Source organism: Musca autumnalis, unplaced genomic scaffold, assembly GCF_047663935.1.
Source record: "Musca autumnalis isolate F117 unplaced genomic scaffold, ASM4766393v1 scaffold_3, whole genome shotgun sequence".
Lineage (NCBI taxonomy): Eukaryota > Metazoa > Arthropoda > Insecta > Diptera > Muscidae > Musca > Musca autumnalis.
The window spans coordinates 236,719,384-236,745,663 of NW_027411866.1; positions in this window are offsets into that span (position 1 = coordinate 236,719,384).

The following is a 26,280-nucleotide window of genomic DNA, read 5'->3' on the forward strand; positions in this document are numbered from 1 at the left end:
TTTTTTAAAGAATATTTTTTCATGGACCATCACAACAATAAACGTGGATTTTTTAAAGAATATTTTTTCATGGACCATCACAACAATAAACGTGGATTTTTTAAAGAATATTTTTTCATGGACCATCACAACAATAAACGTGGATTTTTTAAAGAATATTTTTTCATGGACCATCACAACAATAAACGTGGATTTTTTAAAGAATATTTTTTCATGGACCATCACAACAATAAACGTGGATTTTTTAAAGAATATTTTTTCATGGACCATCACAACAATAAACGTGGATTTTTTAAAGAATATTTTTTCATGGACCATCACAACAATAAACGTGGATTTTTTAAAGAATATTTTTTCATGGACCATCACAACAATAAACGTGGATTTTTTAAAGAATATTTTTTCATGGACCATCACAACAATAAACGTGGATTTTTTAAAGAATATTTTTTCATGGACCATCACAACAATAAACGTGGATTTTTTAAAGAATATTTTTTCATGGACCATCACAACAATAAACGTGGATTTTTTAAAGAATATTTTTTCATGGACCATCACAACAATAAACGTGGATTTTTTAAAGAATATTTTTTCATGGACCATCACAACAATAAACGTGGATTTTTTAAAGAATATTTTTTCATTTACCATCACAACAATAAACGTGGATTTTTTAAAGAATATTTTTTCATGGACCATCACAACAATAAACGTGGATTTTTTAAAGAATATTTTTTCATTTACCATCACAACAATAAACGTGGATTTTTTAAAGAATATTTTTTCGTGGACCATCACAACAATAAACGTGAATTTTTTAAGGAATATTTTTTCATGGACCATCACAACAATAAACGTGGATTTTTTAAAGAATATTTTTTCATTTACCATCACAACAATAAACGTGGATTTTTTAAAGAATATTTTTTCGTGGACCATCACTACAATAAACGTGAATTTTTTAAGGAATATTTTTTCATGGACCATCACAACAATAAACGTGGATTTTTTAAAGAATATTTTTTCATTTACCATCACAACAATAAACGTGGATTTTTTAAAGAATATTTTTTCATGGACCATCACAACAATAAACGTGGATTTTTTAAAGAATATTTTTTCATTTACCATCACAAAAATAAACGTGGATTTTTTAAAGAATATTTTTTCATGGACCATCACAACAATAAACGTGGATTTTTTAAAGAATATTTTTTCATTTACCATCACAAAAATAAACGTGGATTTTTTAAAGAATATTTTTTCATGGACCATCACAACAATAAACGTGGATTTTTTAAAGAATATTTTTTCATTTACCATCACAAAAATAAACGTGGATTTTTTAAAGAATATTTTTTCATGGACCATCACAACAATAAACGTGGATTTTTTAAGGAATATTTTTTCATGGACCATCACTACAATAAACGTGGATTTTTTAAGGAATATTTTTTCATGGACCATCACAACAATAAACGTGGATTTTTTAAAGAATATTTTTTCATGGACCATCACAACAATAAACGTGGATTTTTTAAAGAATATTTTTTCATTTACCATCACAACAATAAACGTGGATTTTTTAAAGAATATTTTTTCATGGACCATCACAACAATAAACGTGGATTTTTTAAAGAATATTTTTTCATTTACCATCACAACAATAAACGTGGATTTTTTAAAGAATATTTTTTCGTGGACCATCACAACAATAAACGTGAATTTTTTAAGGAATATTTTTTCATGGACCATCACAACAATAAACGTGGATTTTTTAAAGAATATTTTTTCATTTACCATCACAACAATAAACGTGGATTTTTTAAAGAATATTTTTTCGTGGACCATCACTACAATAAACGTGAATTTTTTAAGGAATATTTTTTCATGGACCATCACAACAATAAACGTGGATTTTTTAAAGAATATTTTTTCATTTACCATCACAACAATAAACGTGGATTTTTTAAAGAATATTTTTTCATGGACCATCACAACAATAAACGTGGATTTTTTAAAGAATATTTTTTCATTTACCATCACAAAAATAAACGTGGATTTTTTAAAGAATATTTTTTCATGGACCATCACAACAATAAACGTGGATTTTTTAAAGAATATTTTTTCATTTACCATCACAAAAATAAACGTGGATTTTTTAAAGAATATTTTTTCATGGACCATCACAACAATAAACGTGGATTTTTTAAAGAATATTTTTTCATTTACCATCACAAAAATAAACGTGGATTTTTTAAAGAATATTTTTTCATGGACCATCACAACAATAAACGTGGATTTTTTAAGGAATATTTTTTCATGGACCATCACTACAATAAACGTGGATTTTTTAAGGAATATTTTTTCATGGACCATCACTACAATAAACGTGGATTTTTTAAAGAATATTTTTTCATGGACCATCACTACAATAAACGTGGATTTTTTAAAGAATATTTTTTCATGGACCATCACAACAATAAACGTGGATTTTTTAAAGAATATTTTTTCATGGACCATCACAACAATAAACGTGGATTTTTTAAAGAATATTTTTTCATGGACCATCACAACAATAAACGTGGATTTTTTAAAGAATATTTTTTCATGGACCATCACAACAATAAACGTGGATTTTTTAAAGAATATTTTTTCATGGACCATCACAACAATAAACGTGGATTTTTTAAAGAATATTTTTTCATGGACCATCACAACAATAAACGTGGATTTTTTAAAGAATATTTTTTCATGGACCATCACAACAATAAACGTGGATTTTTTAAAGAATATTTTTTCATGGACCATCACAACAATAAACGTGGATTTTTTAAAGAATATTTTTTCATGGACCATCACAACAATAAACGTGGATTTTTTAAAGAATATTTTTTCATGGACCATCACAACAATAAACGTGGATTTTTTAAAGAATATTTTTTCATGGACCATCACAACAATAAACGTGGATTTTTTAAAGAATATTTTTTCATGGACCATCACAACAATAAACGTGGATTTTTTAAAGAATATTTTTTCATGGACCATCACAACAATAAACGTGGATTTTTTAAAGAATATTTTTTCATGGACCATCACAACAATAAACGTGGATTTTTTAAAGAATATTTTTTCATGGACCATCACAACAATAAACGTGGATTTTTTAAAGAATATTTTTTCATGGACCATCACAACAATAAACGTGGATTTTTTAAAGAATATTTTTTCATGGACCATCACAACAATAAACGTGGATTTTTTAAAGAATATTTTTTCATGGACCATCACAACAATAAACGTGGATTTTTTAAAGAATATTTTTTCATGGACCATCACAACAATAAACGTGGATTTTTTAAAGAATATTTTTTCATGGACCATCACAACAATAAACGTGGATTTTTTAAAGAATATTTTTTCATGGACCATCACAACAATAAACGTGGATTTTTTAAAGAATATTTTTTCATGGACCATCACAACAATAAACGTGGATTTTTTAAAGAATATTTTTTCATGGACCATCACAACAATAAACGTGGATTTTTTAAAGAATATTTTTTCATGGACCATCACAACAATAAACGTGGATTTTTTAAAGAATATTTTTTCATGGACCATCACAACAATAAACGTGGATTTTTTAAAGAATATTTTTTCATGGACCATCACAACAATAAACGTGGATTTTTTAAAGAATATTTTTTCATGGACCATCACAACAATAAACGTGGATTTTTTAAAGAATATTTTTTCATGGACCATCACAACAATAAACGTGGATTTTTTAAAGAATATTTTTTCATGGACCATCACAACAATAAACGTGGATTTTTTAAAGAATATTTTTTCATGGACCATCACAACAATAAACGTGGATTTTTTAAAGAATATTTTTTCATGGACCATCACAACAATAAACGTGGATTTTTTAAAGAATATTTTTTCATGGACCATCACAACAATAAACGTGGATTTTTTAAAGAATATTTTTTCATGGACCATCACAACAATAAACGTGGATTTTTTAAAGAATATTTTTTCATGGACCATCACAACAATAAACGTGGATTTTTTAAAGAATATTTTTTCATGGACCATCACAACAATAAACGTGGATTTTTTAAAGAATATTTTTTCATGGACCATCACAACAATAAACGTGGATTTTTTAAAGAATATTTTTTCATGGACCATCACAACAATAAACGTGGATTTTTTAAAGAATATTTTTTCATGGACCATCACAACAATAAACGTGGATTTTTTAAAGAATATTTTTTCATGGACCATCACAACAATAAACGTGGATTTTTTAAAGAATATTTTTTCATGGACCATCACAACAATAAACGTGGATTTTTTAAAGAATATTTTTTCATGGACCATCACAACAATAAACGTGGATTTTTTAAAGAATATTTTTTCATGGACCATCACAACAATAAACGTGGATTTTTTAAAGAATATTTTTTCATGGACCATCACAACAATAAACGTGGATTTTTTAAAGAATATTTTTTCATGGACCATCACAACAATAAACGTGGATTTTTTAAAGAATATTTTTTCATGGACCATCACAACAATAAACGTGGATTTTTTAAAGAATATTTTTTCATGGACCATCACAACAATAAACGTGGATTTTTTAAAGAATATTTTTTCATGGACCATCACAACAATAAACGTGGATTTTTTAAAGAATATCTTTTTCATGGACCATCACAACAATAAACGTGGATTTTTTAAAGAATATTTTTTCATGGACCATCACAACAATAAACGTGGATTTTTTAAAGAATATTTTTTCATGGACCATCACAACAATAAACGTGGATTTTTTAAAGAATATTTTTTCATGGACCATCACAACAATAAACGTGGATTTTTTAAAGAATATTTTTTCATGGACCATCACAACAATAAACGTGGATTTTTTAAAGAATATTTTTTCATGGACCATCACAACAATAAACGTGGATTTTTTAAAGAATATTTTTTCATGGACCATCACAACAATAAACGTGGATTTTTTAAAGAATATTTTTTCATGGACCATCACAACAATAAACGTGGATTTTTTAAAGAATATTTTTTCATGGACCATCCACAACAATAAACGTGGATTTTTTAAAGAATATTTTTTCATGGACCATCACAACAATAAACTTGGATTTTTTAAAGAATATTTTTTCATGGACCATCACAACAATAAACGTGGATTTTTTAAAGAATATTTTTTCATGGACCATCACAACAATAAACGTGGATTTTTTAAAGAATATTTTTTCATGGACCATCACAACAATAAACGTGGATTTTTTAAAGAATATTTTTTCATGGACCATCACAACAATAAACGTGGATTTTTTAAAGAATATTTTTTCATGGACCATCACAACAATAAACTTGGATTTTTTAAAGAATATCTTTTTCATGGACCATCACAACAATAAACGTGGATTTTTTAAAGAATATTTTTTCATGGACCATCACAACAATAAACGTGGATTTTTTAAAGAATATTTTTTCATGGACCATCACAACAATAAACGTGGATTTTTTAAAGAATATTTTTTCATGGACCATCACAACAATAAACGTGGATTTTTTAAAGAATATTTTTTCATGGACCATCACAACAATAAACTTGGATTTTTTAAAGAATATCTTTTTCATGGACCATCACAACAATAAACGTGGATTTTTTAAAGAATATTTTTTCATGGACCATCACAACAATAAACGTGGATTTTTTAAAGAATATTTTTTCATGGACCATCACAACAATAAACGTGGATTTTTTAAAGAATATTTTTTCATGGACCATCACAACAATAAACGTGGATTTTTTAAAGAATATTTTTTCATGGACCATCACAACAATAAACTTGGATTTTTTAAAGAATATCTTTTTCATGGACCATCACAACAATAAACGTGGATTTTTTAAAGAATATTTTTTCATGGACCATCACAACAATAAACGTGGATTTTTTAAAGAATATTTTTTCATGGACCATCACAACAATAAACGTGGATTTTTTAAAGAATATTTTTTCATGGACCATCACAACAATAAACGTGGATTTTTTAAAGAATATTTTTTCATGGACCATCACAACAATAAACTTGGATTTTTTAAAGAATATCTTTTTCATGGACCATCACAACAATAAACGTGGATTTTTTAAAGAATATTTTTTCATGGACCATCACAACAATAAACGTGGATTTTTTAAAGAATATTTTTTCATGGACCATCACAACAATAAACGTGGATTTTTTAAAGAATATTTTTTCATGGACCATCACAACAATAAACTTGGATTTTTTAAAGAATATCTTTTTCATGGACCATCACAACAATAAACGTGGATTTTTTAAAGAATATTTTTTCATGGACCATCACAACAATAAACGTGGATTTTTTAAAGAATATTTTTTCATGGACCATCACAACAATAAACGTGGATTTTTTAAAGAATATTTTTTCATGGACCATCGCAACAATAAACGTGGATTTTTTAAAGAATATTTTTTCATGGACCATCACAACAATAAACGTGGATTTTTTAAAGAATATTTTTTCATGGACCATCACAACAATAAACGTGGATTTTTTAAAGAATATTTTTTCATTTACCATCACAACAATAAACGTGGATTTTTTAAAGAATATTTTTTCATGGACCATCACAACAATAAACGTGGATTTTTTAAAGAATATTTTTTCATTTACCATCACAACAATAAACGTGGATTTTTTAAAGAATATTTTTTCATTTACCGTCACAACAATAAACGTGGATTTTTTAAAGAATATTTTTTCATGGACCATCACAACAATAAACTTGGATTTTTTAAAGAATATCTTTTTCATGGACCATCACAACAATAAACGTGGATTTTTTAAAGAATATTTTTTCATGGACCATCACAACAATAAACGTGGATTTTTTAAAGAATATTTTTTCATGGACCATCACAACAATAAACGTGGATTTTTTAAAGAATATTTTTTCATGGACTATCAAACAATAAACGTGGATTTTTTAAAGAATATTTTTTCATTTACCATCACAACAATAAACGTGGATTTTTTAAAGAATATTTTTTCATGGACCATCACAACAATAAACGTGGATTTTTTAAAGAATATTTTTTCATGGACCATCACAACAATAAACTTGGATTTTTTAAAGAATATTTTTTCATGGACCATCACAACAATAAACTTGGATTTTTTAAAGAATATCTTTTTCATGGACCATCACAACAATAAACGTGGATTTTTTAAAGAATATTTTTTCATGGACCATCACAACAATAAACGTGGATTTTTTAAAGAATATTTTTTCATGGACCATCACAACAATAAACGTGGATTTTTTAAAGAATATTTTTTCATGGACCATCACAACAATAAACGTGGATTTTTTAAAGAATATTTTTTCATTTATCATCACAACAATAAACGTGGATTTTTTAAAGAATATTTTTTCATGGACCATCACAACAATAAACGTGGATTTTTTAAAGAATATTTTTTCATGGACCATCACAACAATAAACGTGGATTTTTTAAAGAATATTTTTTCATGGACCATCACTACAATAAACGTGAATTTTTTAAGGAATATTTTTTCATGGACCATCACAACAATAAACGTGGATTTTTTAAAGAATATTTTTTCATTTACCATCACAAAAATAAACGTGGATTTTTTAAAGAATATTTTTTCATGGACCATCACAACAATAAACGTGGATTTTTTAAAGAATATTTTTTCATGGACCATCAAACAATAAACGTGGATTTTTTAAAGAATATTTTTTCATTTACCATCACAACAATAAACGTGGATTTTTTAAAGAATATTTTTTCATTTACCATCACAAAAATAAACGTGGATTTTTTAAAGAATATTTTTTCATGGACCATCACAACAATAAACGTGGATTTTTTAAAGAATATTTTTTCATTTACCATCACAAAAATAAACGTGGATTTTTTAAAGAATATTTTTTCATGGACCATCACAACAATAAACGTGGATTTTTTAAAGAATATTTTTTCATGGACCATCACTACAATAAACGTGAATTTTTTAAGGAATATTTTTTCATGGACCATCACAACAATAAACGTGGATTTTTTAAAGAATATTTTTTCATTTACCATCACAACAATAAACGTGGATTTTTTAAAGAATATTTTTTCATGGACCATCACAACAATAAACGTGGATTTTTTAAAGAATATTTTTTCATGGACCACCACAACAATAAACGTGGATTTTTTAAAGAATATTTTTTCATTTACCATCACAAAAATAAACGTGGATTTTTTAAAGAATATTTTTTCATGGACCATCACAACAATAAACGTGGATTTTTTAAAGAATATTTTTTCATTTACCATCACAAAAATAAACGTGGATTTTTTAAAGAATATTTTTTCATGGACCATCACAACAATAAACGTGGATTTTTTAAAGAATATTTTTTCATTTACCATCACAAAAATAAACGTGGATTTTTTAAAGAATATTTTTTCATGGACCATCACAACAATAAACGTGGATTTTTTAAAGAATATTTTTTCATGGACCATCACAACAATAAACGTGGATTTTTTAAAGAATATTTTTTCATGGACCATCACAACAATAAACGTGGATTTTTTAAAGAATATTTTTTCATGGACCATCACTACAATAAACGTGATTTTTTAAGGAATATTTTTTCATGGACCATCACTACAATAAACGTGGATTTTTTAAGGAATATTTTTTCATGGACCATCACTACAATAAACGTGGATTTTTTAAGGAATATTTTTTCATGGACCATCACTACAATAAACGTGGATTTTTTAAAGAATATTTTTTCATGGACCATCACAACAATAAACGTGGTTTTTTTAAAGAATATTTTTTCATGGACCATCACAACAATAAACGTGGATTTTTTAAAGAATATTTTTTCATGGACCATCACTACAATAAACGTGGATTTTTAAAGAATATTTTTTCATGGACCATCACTACAATAAACGTGGATTTTTTAAGGAATATTTTTTCATGGACCATCACTACAATAAACGTGGATTTTTTAAGGAATATTTTTTCATGGACCATCACTACAATAAACGTGGATTTTTTAAGGAATATTTTTTCATGGACCATCACAACAATAAACGTGGATTTTTTAAAGAATATTTTTTCATGGACCATCACAACAATAAACGTGGATTTTTTAAAGAATATTTTTTCATGGACCATCACTACAATAAACGTGGATTTTTTAAAGGAATATTTTTTCATGGACCATCACTACAATAAACGTGGATTTTTTAAAGAATATTTTTTCATGGACCATCACAACAATAAACGTGGATTTTTTAAAGAATATTTTTTCATGGACCATCACAACAATAAACGTGGATTTTTTAAAGAATATTTTTTCATGGACCATCACTACAATAAACGTGAATTTTTTAAGGAATATTTTTTCATGGACCATCACTACAATAAACGTGGATTTTTTAAGGAATATTTTTTCATGGACCATCACTACAATAAACGTGGATTTTTTAAGGAATATTTTTTCATGGACCATCACTACAATAAACGTGGATTTTTTAAAGAATATTTTTTCATGGACCATCACAACAATAAACGTGGATTTTTTAAAGAATATTTTTTCATGGACCATCACTACAATAAACGTGGATTTTTTAAAGAATATTTTTTCATGGACCATCACAACAATAAACGTGGATTTTTTAAAGAATATTTTTTCATGGACCATCACAACAATAAACGTGGATTTTTTAAAGAATATTTTTTCATGGACCATCACAACAATAAACGTGGATTTTTTAAAGAATATTTTTTCATGGACCATCACTACAATAAACGTGGATTTTTTAAAGAATATTTTTTCATGGACCATCACTACAATAAACGTGGATTTTTTAAGTAATATTTTTTCATGGACCATCACTACAATAAACGTGGATTTTTTAAGGAATATTTTTTCATGGACCATCACAACAATAAACGTGGATTTTTTAAAGAATATTTTTTCATGGACCATCACAACAATAAACGTGGATTTTTTAAAGAATATTTTTTCATGGACCATCACAACAATAAACGTGGATTTTTTAAAGAATATTTTTTCATGGACCATCACTACAATAAACGTGGATTTTTTAAAGAATATTTTTTCATGGACCATCACTACAATAAACGTGGATTTTTTAAGGAATATTTTTTCATGGACCATCATACAATAAACGTGGATTTTTTAAGGAATATTTTTTCATGGACCATCACTACAATAAACGTGGATTTTTTAAGGAATATTTTTTCATGGACCATCACTACAATAAACGTGGATTTTTAAAGAATATTTTTTCATGGACCATCACAACAATAAACGTGGATTTTTTAAAGAATATTTTTTCATGGACCATCACTACAATAAACGTGGATTTTTTAAAGAATATTTTTTCATGGACCATCACAACAATAAACGTGGATTTTTTTAAAGAATATTTTTCATGGACCATCACAACAATAAACGTGGATTTTTTAAAGAATATTTTTTCATGGACCATCACAACAATAAACGTGGATTTTTTAAAGAATATTTTTTTCATGGACATCACTACAATAAACGTGGATTTTTTAAAGAATATTTTTTCATGACCATCACTACAATAAACGTGGATTTTTTAAAGAATATTTTTTCATGGACCATCACTACAATAAACGTGGATTTTTTAAGGAATATTTTTTCATGGACCATCACTACAATAAACGTGGATTTTTTAAAGAATATTTTTTCATGGACCATCACAACAATAAACGTGGATTTTTTAAAGAATATTTTTTCATGGACCATCACAACAATAAACGTGGATTTTTTAAAGAATATTTTTTCATGGACCATCACTACAATAAACGTGGATTTTTTAAAGGAATATTTTTTCATGGACCATCACTACAATAAACGTGGATTTTTTAAAGAATATTTTTTCATGGACCATCACAACAATAAACGTGGATTTTTTAAAGAATATTTTTTTATGGACCATCACTACAATAAACGTGGATTTTTTAAAGAATATTTTTTCATGGACCATCACAACAATAAACGTGATTTTTTAAAGAATATTTTTTCATGGACCATCACAACAATAACGTGGATTTTTAAAGAATATTTTTTCATGGACCATCACTACAATAAACGTGGATTTTTTAAAAGAATATTTTTTCATGGACCATCACAACAATAAACGTGGATTTTTTAAAGAATATTTTTTCATGGACCATCACAACAATAAACGTGGATTTTTTAAAGAATATTTTTTCATGGACCATCACTACAATAAACGTGGATTTTTTAAAGAATATTTTTTCATGGACCATCACAACAATAAACGTGGATTTTTTAAAGAATATTTTTTCATGGACCATCACAACAATAAACGTGGATTTTTTAAAGAATATTTTTTCATGGACCATCACTACAATAAACGTGGATTTTTTAAAGAATATTTTTTCATGGACCATCAACAACAATAAACGTGGATTTTTAAAGAATATTTTTTCATGGACCATCACAACAATAAACGTGGATTTTTTAAAGAATATTTTTTCATGACCATCACTACAATAAACGTGGATTTTTTAAAGAATATTTTTTCATGGACCATCACAACAATAAACGTGGATTTTTTAAAGAATATTTTTTCATGGACCATCACAACAATAAACGTGGATTTTTTAAAGAATATTTTTTTCATGGACCATCACAACAATAAACGTGGATTTTTTAAAGAATATTTTTTCATGGACCATCACAACAATAAACGTGGATTTTTTAAAGAATATTTTTTCATGGACCATCACAACAATAAACGTGGATTTTTTAAAGAATATTTTTTCATGGACCATCACTACAATAAACGTGGATTTTTAAAGAATATTTTTTCATGGACCATCACAACAATAAACGTGGATTTTTTAAAGAATATTTTTTCATGGGACCATCACAACAATAAACGTGGATTTTTTAAAGAATATTTTTTCATGGACCATCACTACAATAAACGTGGATTTTTTAAAGAATATTTTTTCATGGACCATCACAACAATAAACGTGGATTTTTTAAAGAATATTTTTTCATGGACCATCACTACCAATAAACGTGGGATTTTTTAAAGAATATTTTTTCATGGACCATCACAACAATAAACGTGGATTTTTTAAAGAATATTTTTTCATGGACCATCACTACAATAAACGTGGATTTTTTAAAGAATATTTTTTCATGGACCATCACAACAATAAACGTGGATTTTTTAAAGAATATTTTTTCATGGACCATCACAACAATAAACGTGGATTTTTTAAAGAATATTTTTTCATGGACCATCACAACAATAAACGTGGATTTTTTAAAGAATATTTTTTCATTGACCATCACTACAATAAACGTGGATTTTTTAAAGAATATTTTTTCATGGACCATCACAACAATAAACGTGATTTTTTAAAGAATATTTTTTCATGGACCATCACTACAATAAACGTGGATTTTTTAAAGAATATTTTTTTCATGGACCATCACAACAATAAACGTGGATTTTTAAAGAATATTTTTTCATGGACCATCACTACCAATAAACGTGGATTTTTAAAGAATATTTTTTCATGGACCATTACAACAATAAACGTGGATTTTTTAAAGAATATTTTTTCATGGACCATCACAACAATAAACGTGGATTTTTTAAAGAATATTTTTTCATGGACCATCACAACAATAAAACGTGGATTTGTTAAAGAATATTTTTTCATGGACCATCACAACAATAAACGTGGATTTTTAAAAAATATTTTTTCATGGACCATCACAACAATAAACCTGGATTTTCAAAGAATATTTTTTTCATGGACCATCACAACAATAAACGTGGATTTTTTAAAGAATATTTTTCATGGACCATCACAACAATAAACGTGGATTTTTTAAAGAATAATTTTTCATGGATCATCACAAAGAATAATTTTTTCATGGACCCATCACAACAATAAACGTGGATTTTTTAAAGAATATTTTTTTCATGGACCATTAGACCAATAAACGTGGATTTTTTAAAGAATATTTTTTCATGGACCATTAGACCCAATAAACGTGGATTTTTTAAGAATATTTTTTCCATGGACCATTAGACCAATAAACGTGGATTTTTAAAGAATATTTTTTCATGGACCATTAGACCAATAAACGTGGATTTTTTAAAGAATATTTTTTCATGGACCATCACAACAATAAACGTGGATTTTTTAAAGAATATTTTTTCATGGACCATCACAACAATAAACGTGGATTTTTTAAAGAATATTTTTTCATGGATCATCACTTTTTTAAAGAATATTTTTTCATGGACCATCACAACAATAAACGTGGATTTTTTAAAGAATATTTTTTCATGGACCATTAGACCAATAAACGTGGATTTTTTAAAGAATATTTTTTCATGGACCATTAGACCAATAAACGTGGATTTTTTAAAGAATATTTTTTCATGGACCATTAGACCAATAAACGTGGATTTTTTAAAGAATATTTTTTTCATGGACCATTAGACCAATAAACGTGGATTTTTAAAGAATATTTTTTCATGGACCATCACAACAATAAACGTGGATTTTTTAAAGAATATTTTTTCATGGACCATTAGACCAATAAACGTGGATTTTTTAAAGAATATTTTTTCATGACCATTAGACCAATAAACGTGGATTTTTAAAGAATATTTTTTCATGGACCATTAGACCAATAAACGTGGATTTTTTAAAGATATTTTTTCATGGACCATTAGACCAATAAACGTGGATTTTTTAAAGAATATTTTTTCATGGACCATTAGACCAATAAACGTGGATTTTTTAAAGAATATTTTTTCATGGACCATTAGACCAATAAACGTGGATTTTTAAAGAATATTTTTTCATGGACCATTAGACCAATAAACGTGGATTTTTTAAAGAATATTTTTCATGGACCATTAGACCAATAAACGTGGATTTTTTAAAGAATATTTTTTCATGGACCATTAGACCAATAAACGTGGATTTTTTAAAGAATATTTTTTCATGGACCATTAGACCAATAAACGTGGATTTTTTAAAGAATATTTTTTCATGGACCATTAGACCAATAAACGTGGATTTTTTAAAGAATATTTTTTCATGGACCATTAGACCAATAAACGTGGATTTTTTTAAAGAATATTTTTTCATGGACCATTAGACCAATAAACGTGGATTTTTTAAAGAATATTTTTTCATGGACATTAGACCAATAAACGTGGATTTTTTAAAGAATATTTTTTCATGGACCATTAGACCAATAAACGTGGATTTTTTAAAGAATATTTTTTTCATGGACCATTAGACCAATAAACGTGGATTTTTAAAGAATATTTTTTCATGGACCATTAGACCAATAAACGTGGATTTTTAAAGATATTTTTTCATGGACCATTAGACCAATAAACGTGGATTTTTTAAAGAATATTTTTTCATGGACCCATTAGACCAATAAACGTGGATTTTTTAAAGAATATTTTTCATGACCATTAGACCAATAAACGTGGATTTTTTAAAGACAATAAACGTGGATTTTTTAAAGAATATTTTTTCATGGACCATTAGACCAATAAACGTGATTTTTTAAAGAATATTTTTTCATGGACCATTAGACCTTAAAACGTGGATTTTTTAAAGAATATTTTTTCATGGACCATTAGACCAATAAAACGTGGATTTTTTAAATGAATATTTTTTCATGGACCATTAGACCAATAAACGTGGATTTTTTAAAGAATATTTTTTCATGGACCATTAGACCAATAAACGTGGATTTTTTAAAGAATATTTTTTCATGGACCATTAGACCAATAAACGTGGATTTTTTAAAGAATATTTTTTCATGGACCATTAGACCAATAAACGTGGATTTTTAAAGAATATTTTTCATGGACCATTAGACCAATAAACGTGGATTTTTAAAGAATATTTTTTCATGGACCATTAGACCAATAAACGTGGATTTTTTAAAGAATATTTTTTCATGGACCATTAGACCAATAAACGTGGATTTTTTAAAGAATATTTTTTCATGGACCATTAGACCAATAAACGTGGATTTTTTAAAGAATATTTTTTCATGGACCATTAGACCAATAAACGTGGATTTTTTAAAGAATATTTTTTCATGGACCATTAGACCAATAAACGTGGATTTTTAAAGAATATTTTTTCATGGACCATTAGACCAATAAACGTGGATTTTTTAAAGAATATTTTTTCATGGACCATTAGACCAATAAACGTGGATTTTTTAAAGAATATTTTTCATGGACCATTAGACCAATAAACGTGGATTTTTTAAAGAATATTTTTTCATGGACCATTAGACAATAAACGTGGATTTTTTAAAGAATATTTTTTCATGGACCATTAGACCAATAAACGTGGATTTTTTAAAGAATATTTTTTCATGGACCATTAGACCAATAAACGTGGATTTTTTAAAGAATATTTTTTCATGGACCATTAGACCAATAAACGTGGATTTTTTAAAGAATATTTTTTCATGGACCATTAGACCAATAAACGTGGATTTTTTAAAGAATATTTTTTCATGGACCATTAGACCAATAAACGTGGATTTTTTAAAAGAATATTTTTTCATGGACCATTAGACCAATAAACGTGGATTTTTTTAAAGAATATTTTTTCATGGACCATTAGACCAATAAACGTGGATTTTTTAAAGAATATTTTTTCATGGACCATTAGACCAATAAACGTGGATTTTTTAAAGAATATTTTTTCATGGACCATTAGACCAATAAACGTGGATTTTTTAAAGAATATTTTTTCATGGACCATTAGACCAATAAACGTGGATTTTTAAAGAATATTTTTTCATGGACCATTAGACCAATAAACGTGGATTTTTTAAAGAATATTTTTTCATGGACCACTAGACCCAATAAACGTGGATTTTTTAAAGAATATTTTTCATGGACCATTAGACCAATAAACGTGGATTTTTTAAAGAATATTTTTTCATGGACCATTAGACCAATAAACGTTGATTTTTTAAAGAATATTTTTTCATGGACCATTAGACCAATAAACGTGGATTTTTTAAAGAATATTTTTTCATGGACCATTAGACCAATAAACGTGGATTTTTTAAAGAATATTTTTTCATGGACCATTAGACCAATAAACGTGGATTTTTTAAAGAATATTTTTTCATGGACCATTAGACCAATAAACGTGGATTTTTTAAAGAATATTTTTTCATGGACCATTAGACCAATAAACGTGGATTTTTTAAAGAATATTTTTTCATGGACCATTAGACCAATAAACGTGGATTTTTAAAGAATATTTTTTCATGGACCATTAGACCAATAAACGTGGATTTTTTAAAGAATATTTTTTCATGGACCATTAGACCAATAAACGTGGATTTTTTAAAGAATATTTTTCATGGACCATTAGACCAATAAACGTGGATTTTTTAAAGAATATTTTTTCATGGACCATTAGACCAATAAACGTGGATTTTTTAAAGAATATTTTTCATGGACCATTAGACCAATAAACGTGGATTTTTTAAAGAATATTTTTTCATGGACCATTAGACCAATAAACGTGGATTTTTTAAAGAATATTTTTTCATGGACCATTAGACCCAATAAACGTGGATTTTTTAAAAGAATATTTTTTCATGGACATTTAGACCAATAAACGTGGATTTTTTAAAGAATATTTTTTCATGGACCATTAGACCAATAAACGTGGATTTTTTAAAGAATATTTTTTCATGGACCATTAGACCAATAAACGTGGATTTTTTAAAGAATATTTTTTCATGGACCCATTAGACCAATAAACGTGGATTTTTAAAGAATATTTTTTCATGGACCATTAGACCAATAAACGTGGATTTTTTAAAGAATATTTTTTCATGGACCATTAGACCAATAAACGTGGATTTTTTAAAGAATATTTTTTCATGGACCATTAGACCAATAAACGTGGATTTTTTAAAGAATATTTTTTCATGGACCATCACAACAATAAACGTGGATTTTTTAAAGAATATTTTTTCATGGACCATCACAACAATAAACGTGGATTTTTAAAGAATATTTTTTCATGGACCATCACAACAATAAACGTGGATTTTTTAAAGAATATTTTTTCATGGACCATCACAACAATAAACGTGGATTTTTTAAAGAATATTTTTTCATGGACCATCACAACAATAAACGTGGATTTTTTAAAGAATATTTTTTCATGGACCATCACAACAATAAACGTGGATTTTTTAAAGAATATTTTTTTCATGGACCATCACAACAATAAACGTGGATTTTTTAAAGAATATTTTTTCATGGACCATCACAACAAATAAACGTGGATTTTTAAAGAATATTTTTTTCATGGACCATCACAACAATAAACGTAAAGAATATATTGTAAAATCTGTTGAAACTAATTTAAATATTTAAATATTCATTTAATAATAGACCACAATGGCGACCTTCTTGACAAAAAATTGCCCTTATTTTCTTCAGTTCTTTGCCACCAAAATATCTTTGAGAGGAATTTGTATTATGAATTTTGTTGAAATGTTATAATAATTCTTTCCTCCCTTCTTTTGATATTACCACCAGATATATTTCCCGTAGGGGGAAATATTTCTATGTAGGTGAAGAAAATGGAAAACCACGTGTTGAAAAATTTTAATATTTGTTAATGTTCTCTTTGTTCCAATGGATTGTTAGAGTGAGTTCTCATTATGATGATGGGGACGTCATTATGATGAAGTGTATTTCCATGAGGGATACTTAGTAGGAAGACATAAGGGAGACACAAAGTATTTTTGAGTATTTTAGAAAAAAGAAGAAGAAGAAAAAAACAAAAACTCACCAGTGAAAGTAAACACTTACCATTAAAACGATGACTTACTGGCAACTTCTGATTGTCAAAGCAATATAATTAATGACTTTAAATAAGGGACTGTTGGGTTGGTTAAGCATGATTTGCTTTGAATTGAAAAACACAGATACAAGACGCTTCAAATTAAAATAATCAACATTTTGTTGTTTGGATTTCATACAAAATTTTAATTCCCTCTATTATTTAGGACCATGCCAAAACCATGGATGTTAGGACTCGTTAATATTATAGCTACAAATTTCTGTTGTTCAGAGACTCATAATGAAATTTGATTTAGAACATTTCTTCTTTTGACACAACCCCAAAAAGTGAGAGTATTTTAGGAGATTTTTGCTCAGTATGGAATACATTTTAATTGAGAGTCTAAAAGTTTAACAAATAATTTCTACCTATAATATCTAGTTTTGTACATCATTTTCATTTTGTTCTGGAACTTACAATGAAATTTTGTGTAGAACATTTCTTTATTTAACACCTTTCGTCTAGAACTAAATTTCATGTCACTTTCATGCATCAACTCGAAAAAAGAACAAAACAAATTTATTCAAAAAATATTTGGGTGTTTTGTTGACAAACTTGATGTATATATTTTCTTGATATATACTGCAAATACATATTTCATTTATTCCACAATTTATATTGAAATTTGATGGAGATTATTTTTGTCTCTGACGTCTTCTCTCTATAATGAAGTTTAGTGGGACAAAACTTAATAAACTCCGATAAAGTACAACATTAACCCTAAAACGTGATTTTACTTTTGGCAGATTCCTGGCGTTTAGGTACGATTTAGACTTTTGGTGTATTCGGGGACCTATATTAAATTTTATGACAAATAATATTTTGATCTGATACGATCACATTTTAAAGGAGTTTTAAAACGTTTTTGAAAAAAGGTACCAAAAAGTCCCCTTTAGTGACTCGCATGAGGGTTAATTTTTTTTTAAAAAAGATACCCCACATTGTTGTCTGTAATATTGCCAAAGACACTTTATACCTAAATTGCAAGGATTCCAAGGAATCTGATGTCGAATATTTTAAAACCTGTAGAAATGGGCGGAACTTGCCACGCCTATTTAAGTTACTTCCCGATGTAAACTTTCAAAACGCCGATACACGTGTCTTTTTGTCGCTCCTCTTTCATAATCCGTGCGCGGTTACTTGTAATTTTAAAAAAGTTCGATTTGTTGTACAGTGTTATCGAAGTGGATCTTATTTTGGTAGTCATATCTTTCGATAGATATCGCGCCCACTAGCCATTTCAGTGGGTCATCGTATGACTTTTTGCACCAGTATCCCGGAAGCATGGACCTATCCACGGACAACATTATATCGCTGTAAACAGGACCACATCGAACAGCATCGGTATACATTTCCAAAGGATTTTCGAACATATCCTAAACTGCACTTAGACACAAATGTTGAACTTTTGTGGGGGAGGCATACTTAAGAAAGGACCGATATGGGCCATTTAGAACTTTAACTATATTTGGACAAAATGTAAGGTGATCCAAAGTTTTGACCAAATTGGTTGACCCGTTCAAGAGTCATTGTGCATACCATTTTAGTGACATTTCTAAATATTGGGGGAAGTACCGGAAGCTGTGCACCGGTATTTACCATCTTCAAACTGAAGTTTGGACAAAATATGTCAAATGCCAAATTTGGGACAAAATCAGTTTCAGTTCGAGAGTTATCGCGCTCTCCAGCCACTACATATGGTGCCATAGGAGTTTTTTACACCACACCTCTAAACAACTTTTACCGTCGTAATTGATGCAGCGAATGCAAGTTGCTTCAACAAAAATCAAAGTGATTCAGAAGCAGCTCTTAAAATTAACTTATGAGAAATGTTGTGTGATACCTACCCGACTGAGTGGACAAATAAAGTCCATATTCGAAACTGATCTATATCTGGTAAATATATATGGATGTGTAAAGTATGGACCAAATCGGTCGCTCCCTTCAAGAACTTTTTGTGGGGAGGTACCTGAAGGAGTGGACCGATATGGCTTATTTTCGAACTTAAACTATGCTTGTACAAAATATTACGCAGGCCAAATTTTGGACCTAATCGGCAGATCTGTTCGAGATTCAGGCTTTTTATACCCTCCACCATATGGAGGGTATAATTAAATTTGTCATTCCGTTTGTAACACATCGTGAGACCCTATAAAGTATATATATGAGTGATCAGCATAAAATTCTATGTCAATTTGACCATGTACGTCTGTCCGTCCGTCCGTCTGTCTGTTGAAATCAAGATACAGCTCGCAATTTTAAAGATAGAGAGTCAAAATTTGGTACAGAAGTTTTTATTACTTGCAGGATGGTTGGTATTGAAAATGGGATATATCGGTCCACGTTTTGATATAGCCCCCATAGAACGGTATCTCCCGATTCTCGGAATTTTTTAAGTTTTAGCTTCATTATCCTACCAAAATGGCTAAAATTTGGTACGTAGTCTTCTTTATGTGTAATTAGAATGTTTTACTCATTTGTATGTTTACTTTGCTGTTAAAATACTATATTCAACATAGCATGTCATGCCTTTAATTGTATAAGTTTTTTTTTTTCAAAACTTGTATACATTTTTTCAGTCTCAATAAAAACTTTAAACACAATAGGTTATGGGCCTATAGACACGGAATATTTTTTCAAATCGTTTTTTTTTCTGTGTGTTGAAAAAAGTGAAAAAATATGACAAGCGCTCAAATATCTTGTCCTGTGGAGAGACTGAGGGGCAGAGAAAATTTTGATGTCTGGAAAAGACAGGCGAAATCCTTGCTCGTTATTAAAGGTTGCTGGAAAGCAGTTAGCGAGGCGATGCCCAATACGGATTTGAACGAACGTGCGCTGGCCGAGATTACGCTTATGGTTGACCCGAATAATTATGGACATATAGCAGCAGCGACAACCGCAAAAGAAGCATGGACGGCTTTGGTAAAAGCGTACGAGGATACGGGCCTAACTCGTAAGGTTGAACTTCTGAAGCAGTTGGTTAATATTAAAATGCATAATTACAAGACAATTGAGGACTACGTTAACGAATTGGTAATTATTGCATTAAAAGTTAAGAACGCTGGCTTGAATATAGACGACGAACTAACGGCTTCATTGATGTTGGCCGGTTTAACTGAAGACTTCAAGCCGCTGGTAATGGCCGTGGAGAACTCAAAAGAAAAGTTGACCGTCGATATGGTAAAGAACCTTTTACTCCAGGATGCAAAATTTGACCAAGCGCCAGGTAAGCAAGCTGCACTTCAAGCAAAGACGTCAAAGAAATTCAAGAAGCAAATAGTTTGTTATAATTGCAAGAAAGTGGGCCATATTTCGAAGAACTGCCCGAACAAATCCTATTCAAATGGTGGTCAAGGAAATAATCACAAGAAATCTGAGGTTTTATTTGCAACGAAAGGCGTTACATTATGCGCAAAAGCAACAACTGAAACAAATGCGAACTCAAATTATTGGTTTATAGATAGCGGAGCAAGTAACCACATGACCAATAGCAACTTGGATATGTACAACATTAGAGACGTGGAATCTAAGAAGGTAATTGTGGCTAATAAAGAAGAACTTGAGGTCAAATGTGTTGGAGATATCGACTTGGAAATCAACTGTAAAAACAAAGCCAAAACTATCACCGTAAAGGATGTGGAGTATGTGCCTAAATTGTGCACTAATTTACTTTCTGTTAGGCAAATTACAAGAAACAACAAGAAGGTGACATTTGAAGGTGATGTATGTCGAATTTCTGATTGTAAAGGAAAGACCATAGCGTCTGCAAGAGTTTTTAATGAGTTATATCGTTTGGAGAGTTCATCTACCAAAGTGTCTTCTAGTGCTTTAGTTGTAAAAAACGATTTTAACTTGTGGCATCGGAGAATGGGCCACATCTGCAATAAAAAGCTCCATGAAGTGAAAGATGCGAATATCGGAATGCAGTTCTCAAATAAAGAGGAAGGTCAGTGTACGATTTGTGTTAAGGGTAAGCAAACACGCAGGCCAAATAATGAAGAAGGTACTAGAGCGACTGAATTGTTGGAACTCGTCCATTCGGATGTTGTGGGACCACTCAGCACAACGTCATTTTCCGGAAGTCGTTTTCTAGTTACTTTCGTCGACGACTTCTCTCGAAAAGTGGTTGTATATCCGTTGAAGAGAAAATCGGATGTTTTTTCCAAATTCGTGGAATTCAAATCTTTGGTTGAGAAGCAAACCGGAAGGAAAATTAAAATTCTTCGAACAGATAATGGAGGAGAATATGTGAACAAGCAGTTTTCAAATTTCTTTAAGGAACAAGGAATAGTTCATCAAAGGACTTGTGTATATTCTCCTGAACAGAACGGCGTTGCAGAGCGGATGAATCGAACCATTATGGAAAGAGTTCGATGTATGCTTCTAGATAGTGGTCTAGATCATCGTTTTTGGGCTGAAGCCGCAGCCACGTCCGCATTTTTAATTAATCGTGTTCCTTGCCGTGGCTCAGACAAATGCCCAGAAGAAATATGGACTGGACGCAAACAAAATTTGAAATTTTTGAGAGTTTTTGGTTGCCCAGCGTTAGTTCATATTCCAAAAGAAAGGAGATCAAAACTAGATCCGAAATCGACCGAGTGTATCATGGTGGGATACAGCAGTGAAAGCAAAGGATATCGTTTGTACAACCCTAATGATGGCAGTATAATAATAAGTCGAGATGTTGTTTTCGTAGAACATAGGCAAGTAATGGCAACAGAAAATAGTGTGCAAGATTTCTATTATCCTGATTTGGAACATTATGGTGGTGTCGATTCAGGGGAGAGTGAAATTGATGTCGCATCAGAAGCAATTGATGTCCCATCAAATCGTGACAGTGAATCGACCCCTTCGCCACGTTATAGCGAAACGGATAATGACGATGAACAAGCCGACGGCACCTTAGTTCCTGGCGAGGCATATCCTGAATCGGAGTCGGATAGTGAATATTTGGATACTGATTGGCCGTCGAATTGTGATAATGCAGAAAGACGAACTGATAGCACATGGTCGCCGGATATGCATAATAACCAACCGAGCAGTGAAGGACCGACTATAAGCAGATCTGAAAGAATCGCAAACAGAAATCAACCGTCATCAAGTTTTTGTGCAATGGAGTTTGTTTCGACTGATCCTGGAAGTTTCAAAGAAGCAATGTCTTCAGAGCATGCGGAAAATTGGAAATCTGCTATGAATGAAGAAATCAACTCACTGAAATCAAATAATACGTGGGTTTTGACAGAATTACCACCGGGTGAAAAGGCCGTGCAGTGCAAATGGGTGTTCAGAACCAAATGTGATAATGATGGTAATCCAAAGAAATGGAAAGCTAGGCTGGTAGCGAAGGGATTTACACAGCGAGAAGGAATAGATTTTAACGAAACATTTTCCCCCGTCGTTAGATATGAATCGGTAAGATTTCTTGTTGCCCTTGCTGCAAAAAACGACATGGTGATACATCAAATGGATGCGGTCAGTGCATACTTAAATGGAAACCTTAAAGAAACTATATACATGCAACAGCCAGAAGGATTTGGTGATGGTTCGAAAAAGGTATGCAGACTCGAGAAATCTTTGTATGGTTTAAAACAGTCTGGTAGAGTCTGGAACCAGACTATTAATAATGAATTGTTGAAAATGGGTCTTGTGCGGAGTGACATCGACCAATGTATATACCACGATACCAACAACGGGTATAAGCTTTATGTCGCAATATACGTCGACGATGTTCTAATTTTTTCGGATAATATCAAGGCGGTCCGAAACGTAAAGAAGAAACTTTCTAAAGCGTTCAAAATGAAAGATATGGGTGAAGTATCAACTGTGCTTGGAATGAAGATCACACGAGGCGTAGATCACATAAAGTTAGACCAAAGCAAATACATAGCGGATGTGTTGAAGCGTTTTAGAATGGATGATTGTAACCCTATTTCAACGCCAATCGATATTAATCAAAAATTATCGTCTTCTATGAGCCCAAAGAATGACAAAGAGAAAAATGAAATGTCACGTATTCCATATATGCAGGCAATTGGATGTCTGTTGTTTGCATCACAGATATCACGTCCAGATATATCATACGCCGTTAATGTGTTATGTCGTTTTAGCACAAACCCTGGCAAAGCTCATTGGGAGGCCGTAAAGCGTGTAATGCGTTATTTAAAGGGAACGCTTGATAAAGGATTGGTTTACAGAGCAAATAGTAAACAATCAAACATGATCGGTTATTGCGATGCTGATTGGGCAGGCAATGTGGATGATCGACACTCAACAACAGGCTACGTATTTATTTATCAATCAGCTGCTATTTCATGGGCAACGAAAAAACAAAAGACCGTAGCAAGAATCAATTAGGTTAAAAAGGCTGGAAAAGGAACTCAACCCAGATTGCGAAACAGCCATCAAATTGTTTTGTGACAATAAGGGGGCTATACAAGTGGCCCTGAACAACAACTATTCAAACAGAACAAAGCATGTGGATATAAAAGCAAAGTTCATTAGACAAAAAATCGAAGCAAAAGAAGTTACCCTAGAATATATCTCAACAAACGAAATGGTAGCAGATGCCCTCACGAAACCTATATCAGTACAAAAACTTAATAAGTTAATGAATTACTTTGGTCTTTTATAAATCCATAATACGTTAATTGATAATTTTAAAACAAATGTTTATACATTCAGGGAGAGTGTTGTAATTAGAATGTTTTACTCATTTGTATGTTTACTTTGCTGTTAAAATACTATATTCAACATAGCATGTCATGCCTTTAATTGTATAAGTTTTTTTTTCAAAACTTGTATACATTTTTTCAGTCTCAATAAAAACTTTAAACACAATACTTTAGTGGTATAAAACTTTCCCCAAGAATTTTGTCGGTATCGGTCCACACCTTCATATAGCCCCCATAGAACAGTACCTCCCGACTTTCGGTATTTTGAAGGTTTCAGCTTCATTATCCTACCAAAATGGCTGAAATTTGGTACGTAGTCTTCTTTAGGGGTATAAAACTTTCCCCCAGAACTTTGTCGTTATCGGTCGACACCTTCATATAGCCCCCATTGAACGGTACCTCCCGATTTTCGGTATTTTGAAGGTTTTAGCTTCATTATCACACCGAAATGGCTGAAATTCGGTGCTTAGTCTACGTTTGTGGTACAAAACTTTCCCCCACAACTTAGTCGGTATCGGTCCATGCCTTCATATAGCCCCCATAGAACGGTACCTCCCGATTTTCGGTATTTTGAACGTTGTGGCCTCAATATATCACCGAAATGGCTGAAATTTGGTATTTAGACTTCGTTGGGGGTACTCAAACTTCCCCATTAAATTTGTCGGTATAGGTCCACGCCTTCATATAGCCCCCATGGAAAGGTACTTCCCAATTTTTCGTATATTGAAGGTTGTGGCTTCAATATTCCCCCAAAATGGCTGAAATTTGGTATTTAGTCTTCAATGTGATATAAAACTGTTAGCCAGAAATTTGTCTGTACAGGTCCACGCTTTCATATTGCCCCATTTTTGACTAAAATTCGTCGGTATAGTTCCACGTTTCGATATAGCCCCCAAAGAACGGTACATCCCGATTTTCGTAATACTGGAGATTGTGACGTCAATATCAAACCGAAATTGCTGAAATTCGTTATTTCGTCTTCCAAGAGTTATAAAATATTCCAGAAAAGTATTATCAGTATAGGTCCACGGCTTCCTATATCCCCATAGAAGCGTACTTCTTGATTTTCGGTATTTTTTTTTAAGGTTTAGCCACATTCTCTTACCGAAATATAGGAAATTTGGTATTTAGTCTTCTTTGAGCCTAAAAACTTTCCGTCCGAAATTTGTCGGTATAGCTCGACGTTTTGAAATGGCCCCCATAGGATGGTGCTTCACATTGTTTTACCGAAATTGCTGAAATTTAGTATTAAGTCTTCTTCATACACGAAAGGAAACTAACCATTCCATTTTACTTCAATACAACATGTGGTGGAGGGTATAACAAGTGCGGCCCGGCCGAACTTAACGCCGTTCTTACTTGTTTCAGGAAGTAACTAGTACCAAAGCGATTCGAGAGCAGGTTCTAAGCTGAACTTATCCAACAATTTATGTGGGAGGTACCCGAAGCAGTGGACCGATTGAGTCCATATTGGAACCTCAGCTAAGTCTGTAAGAAA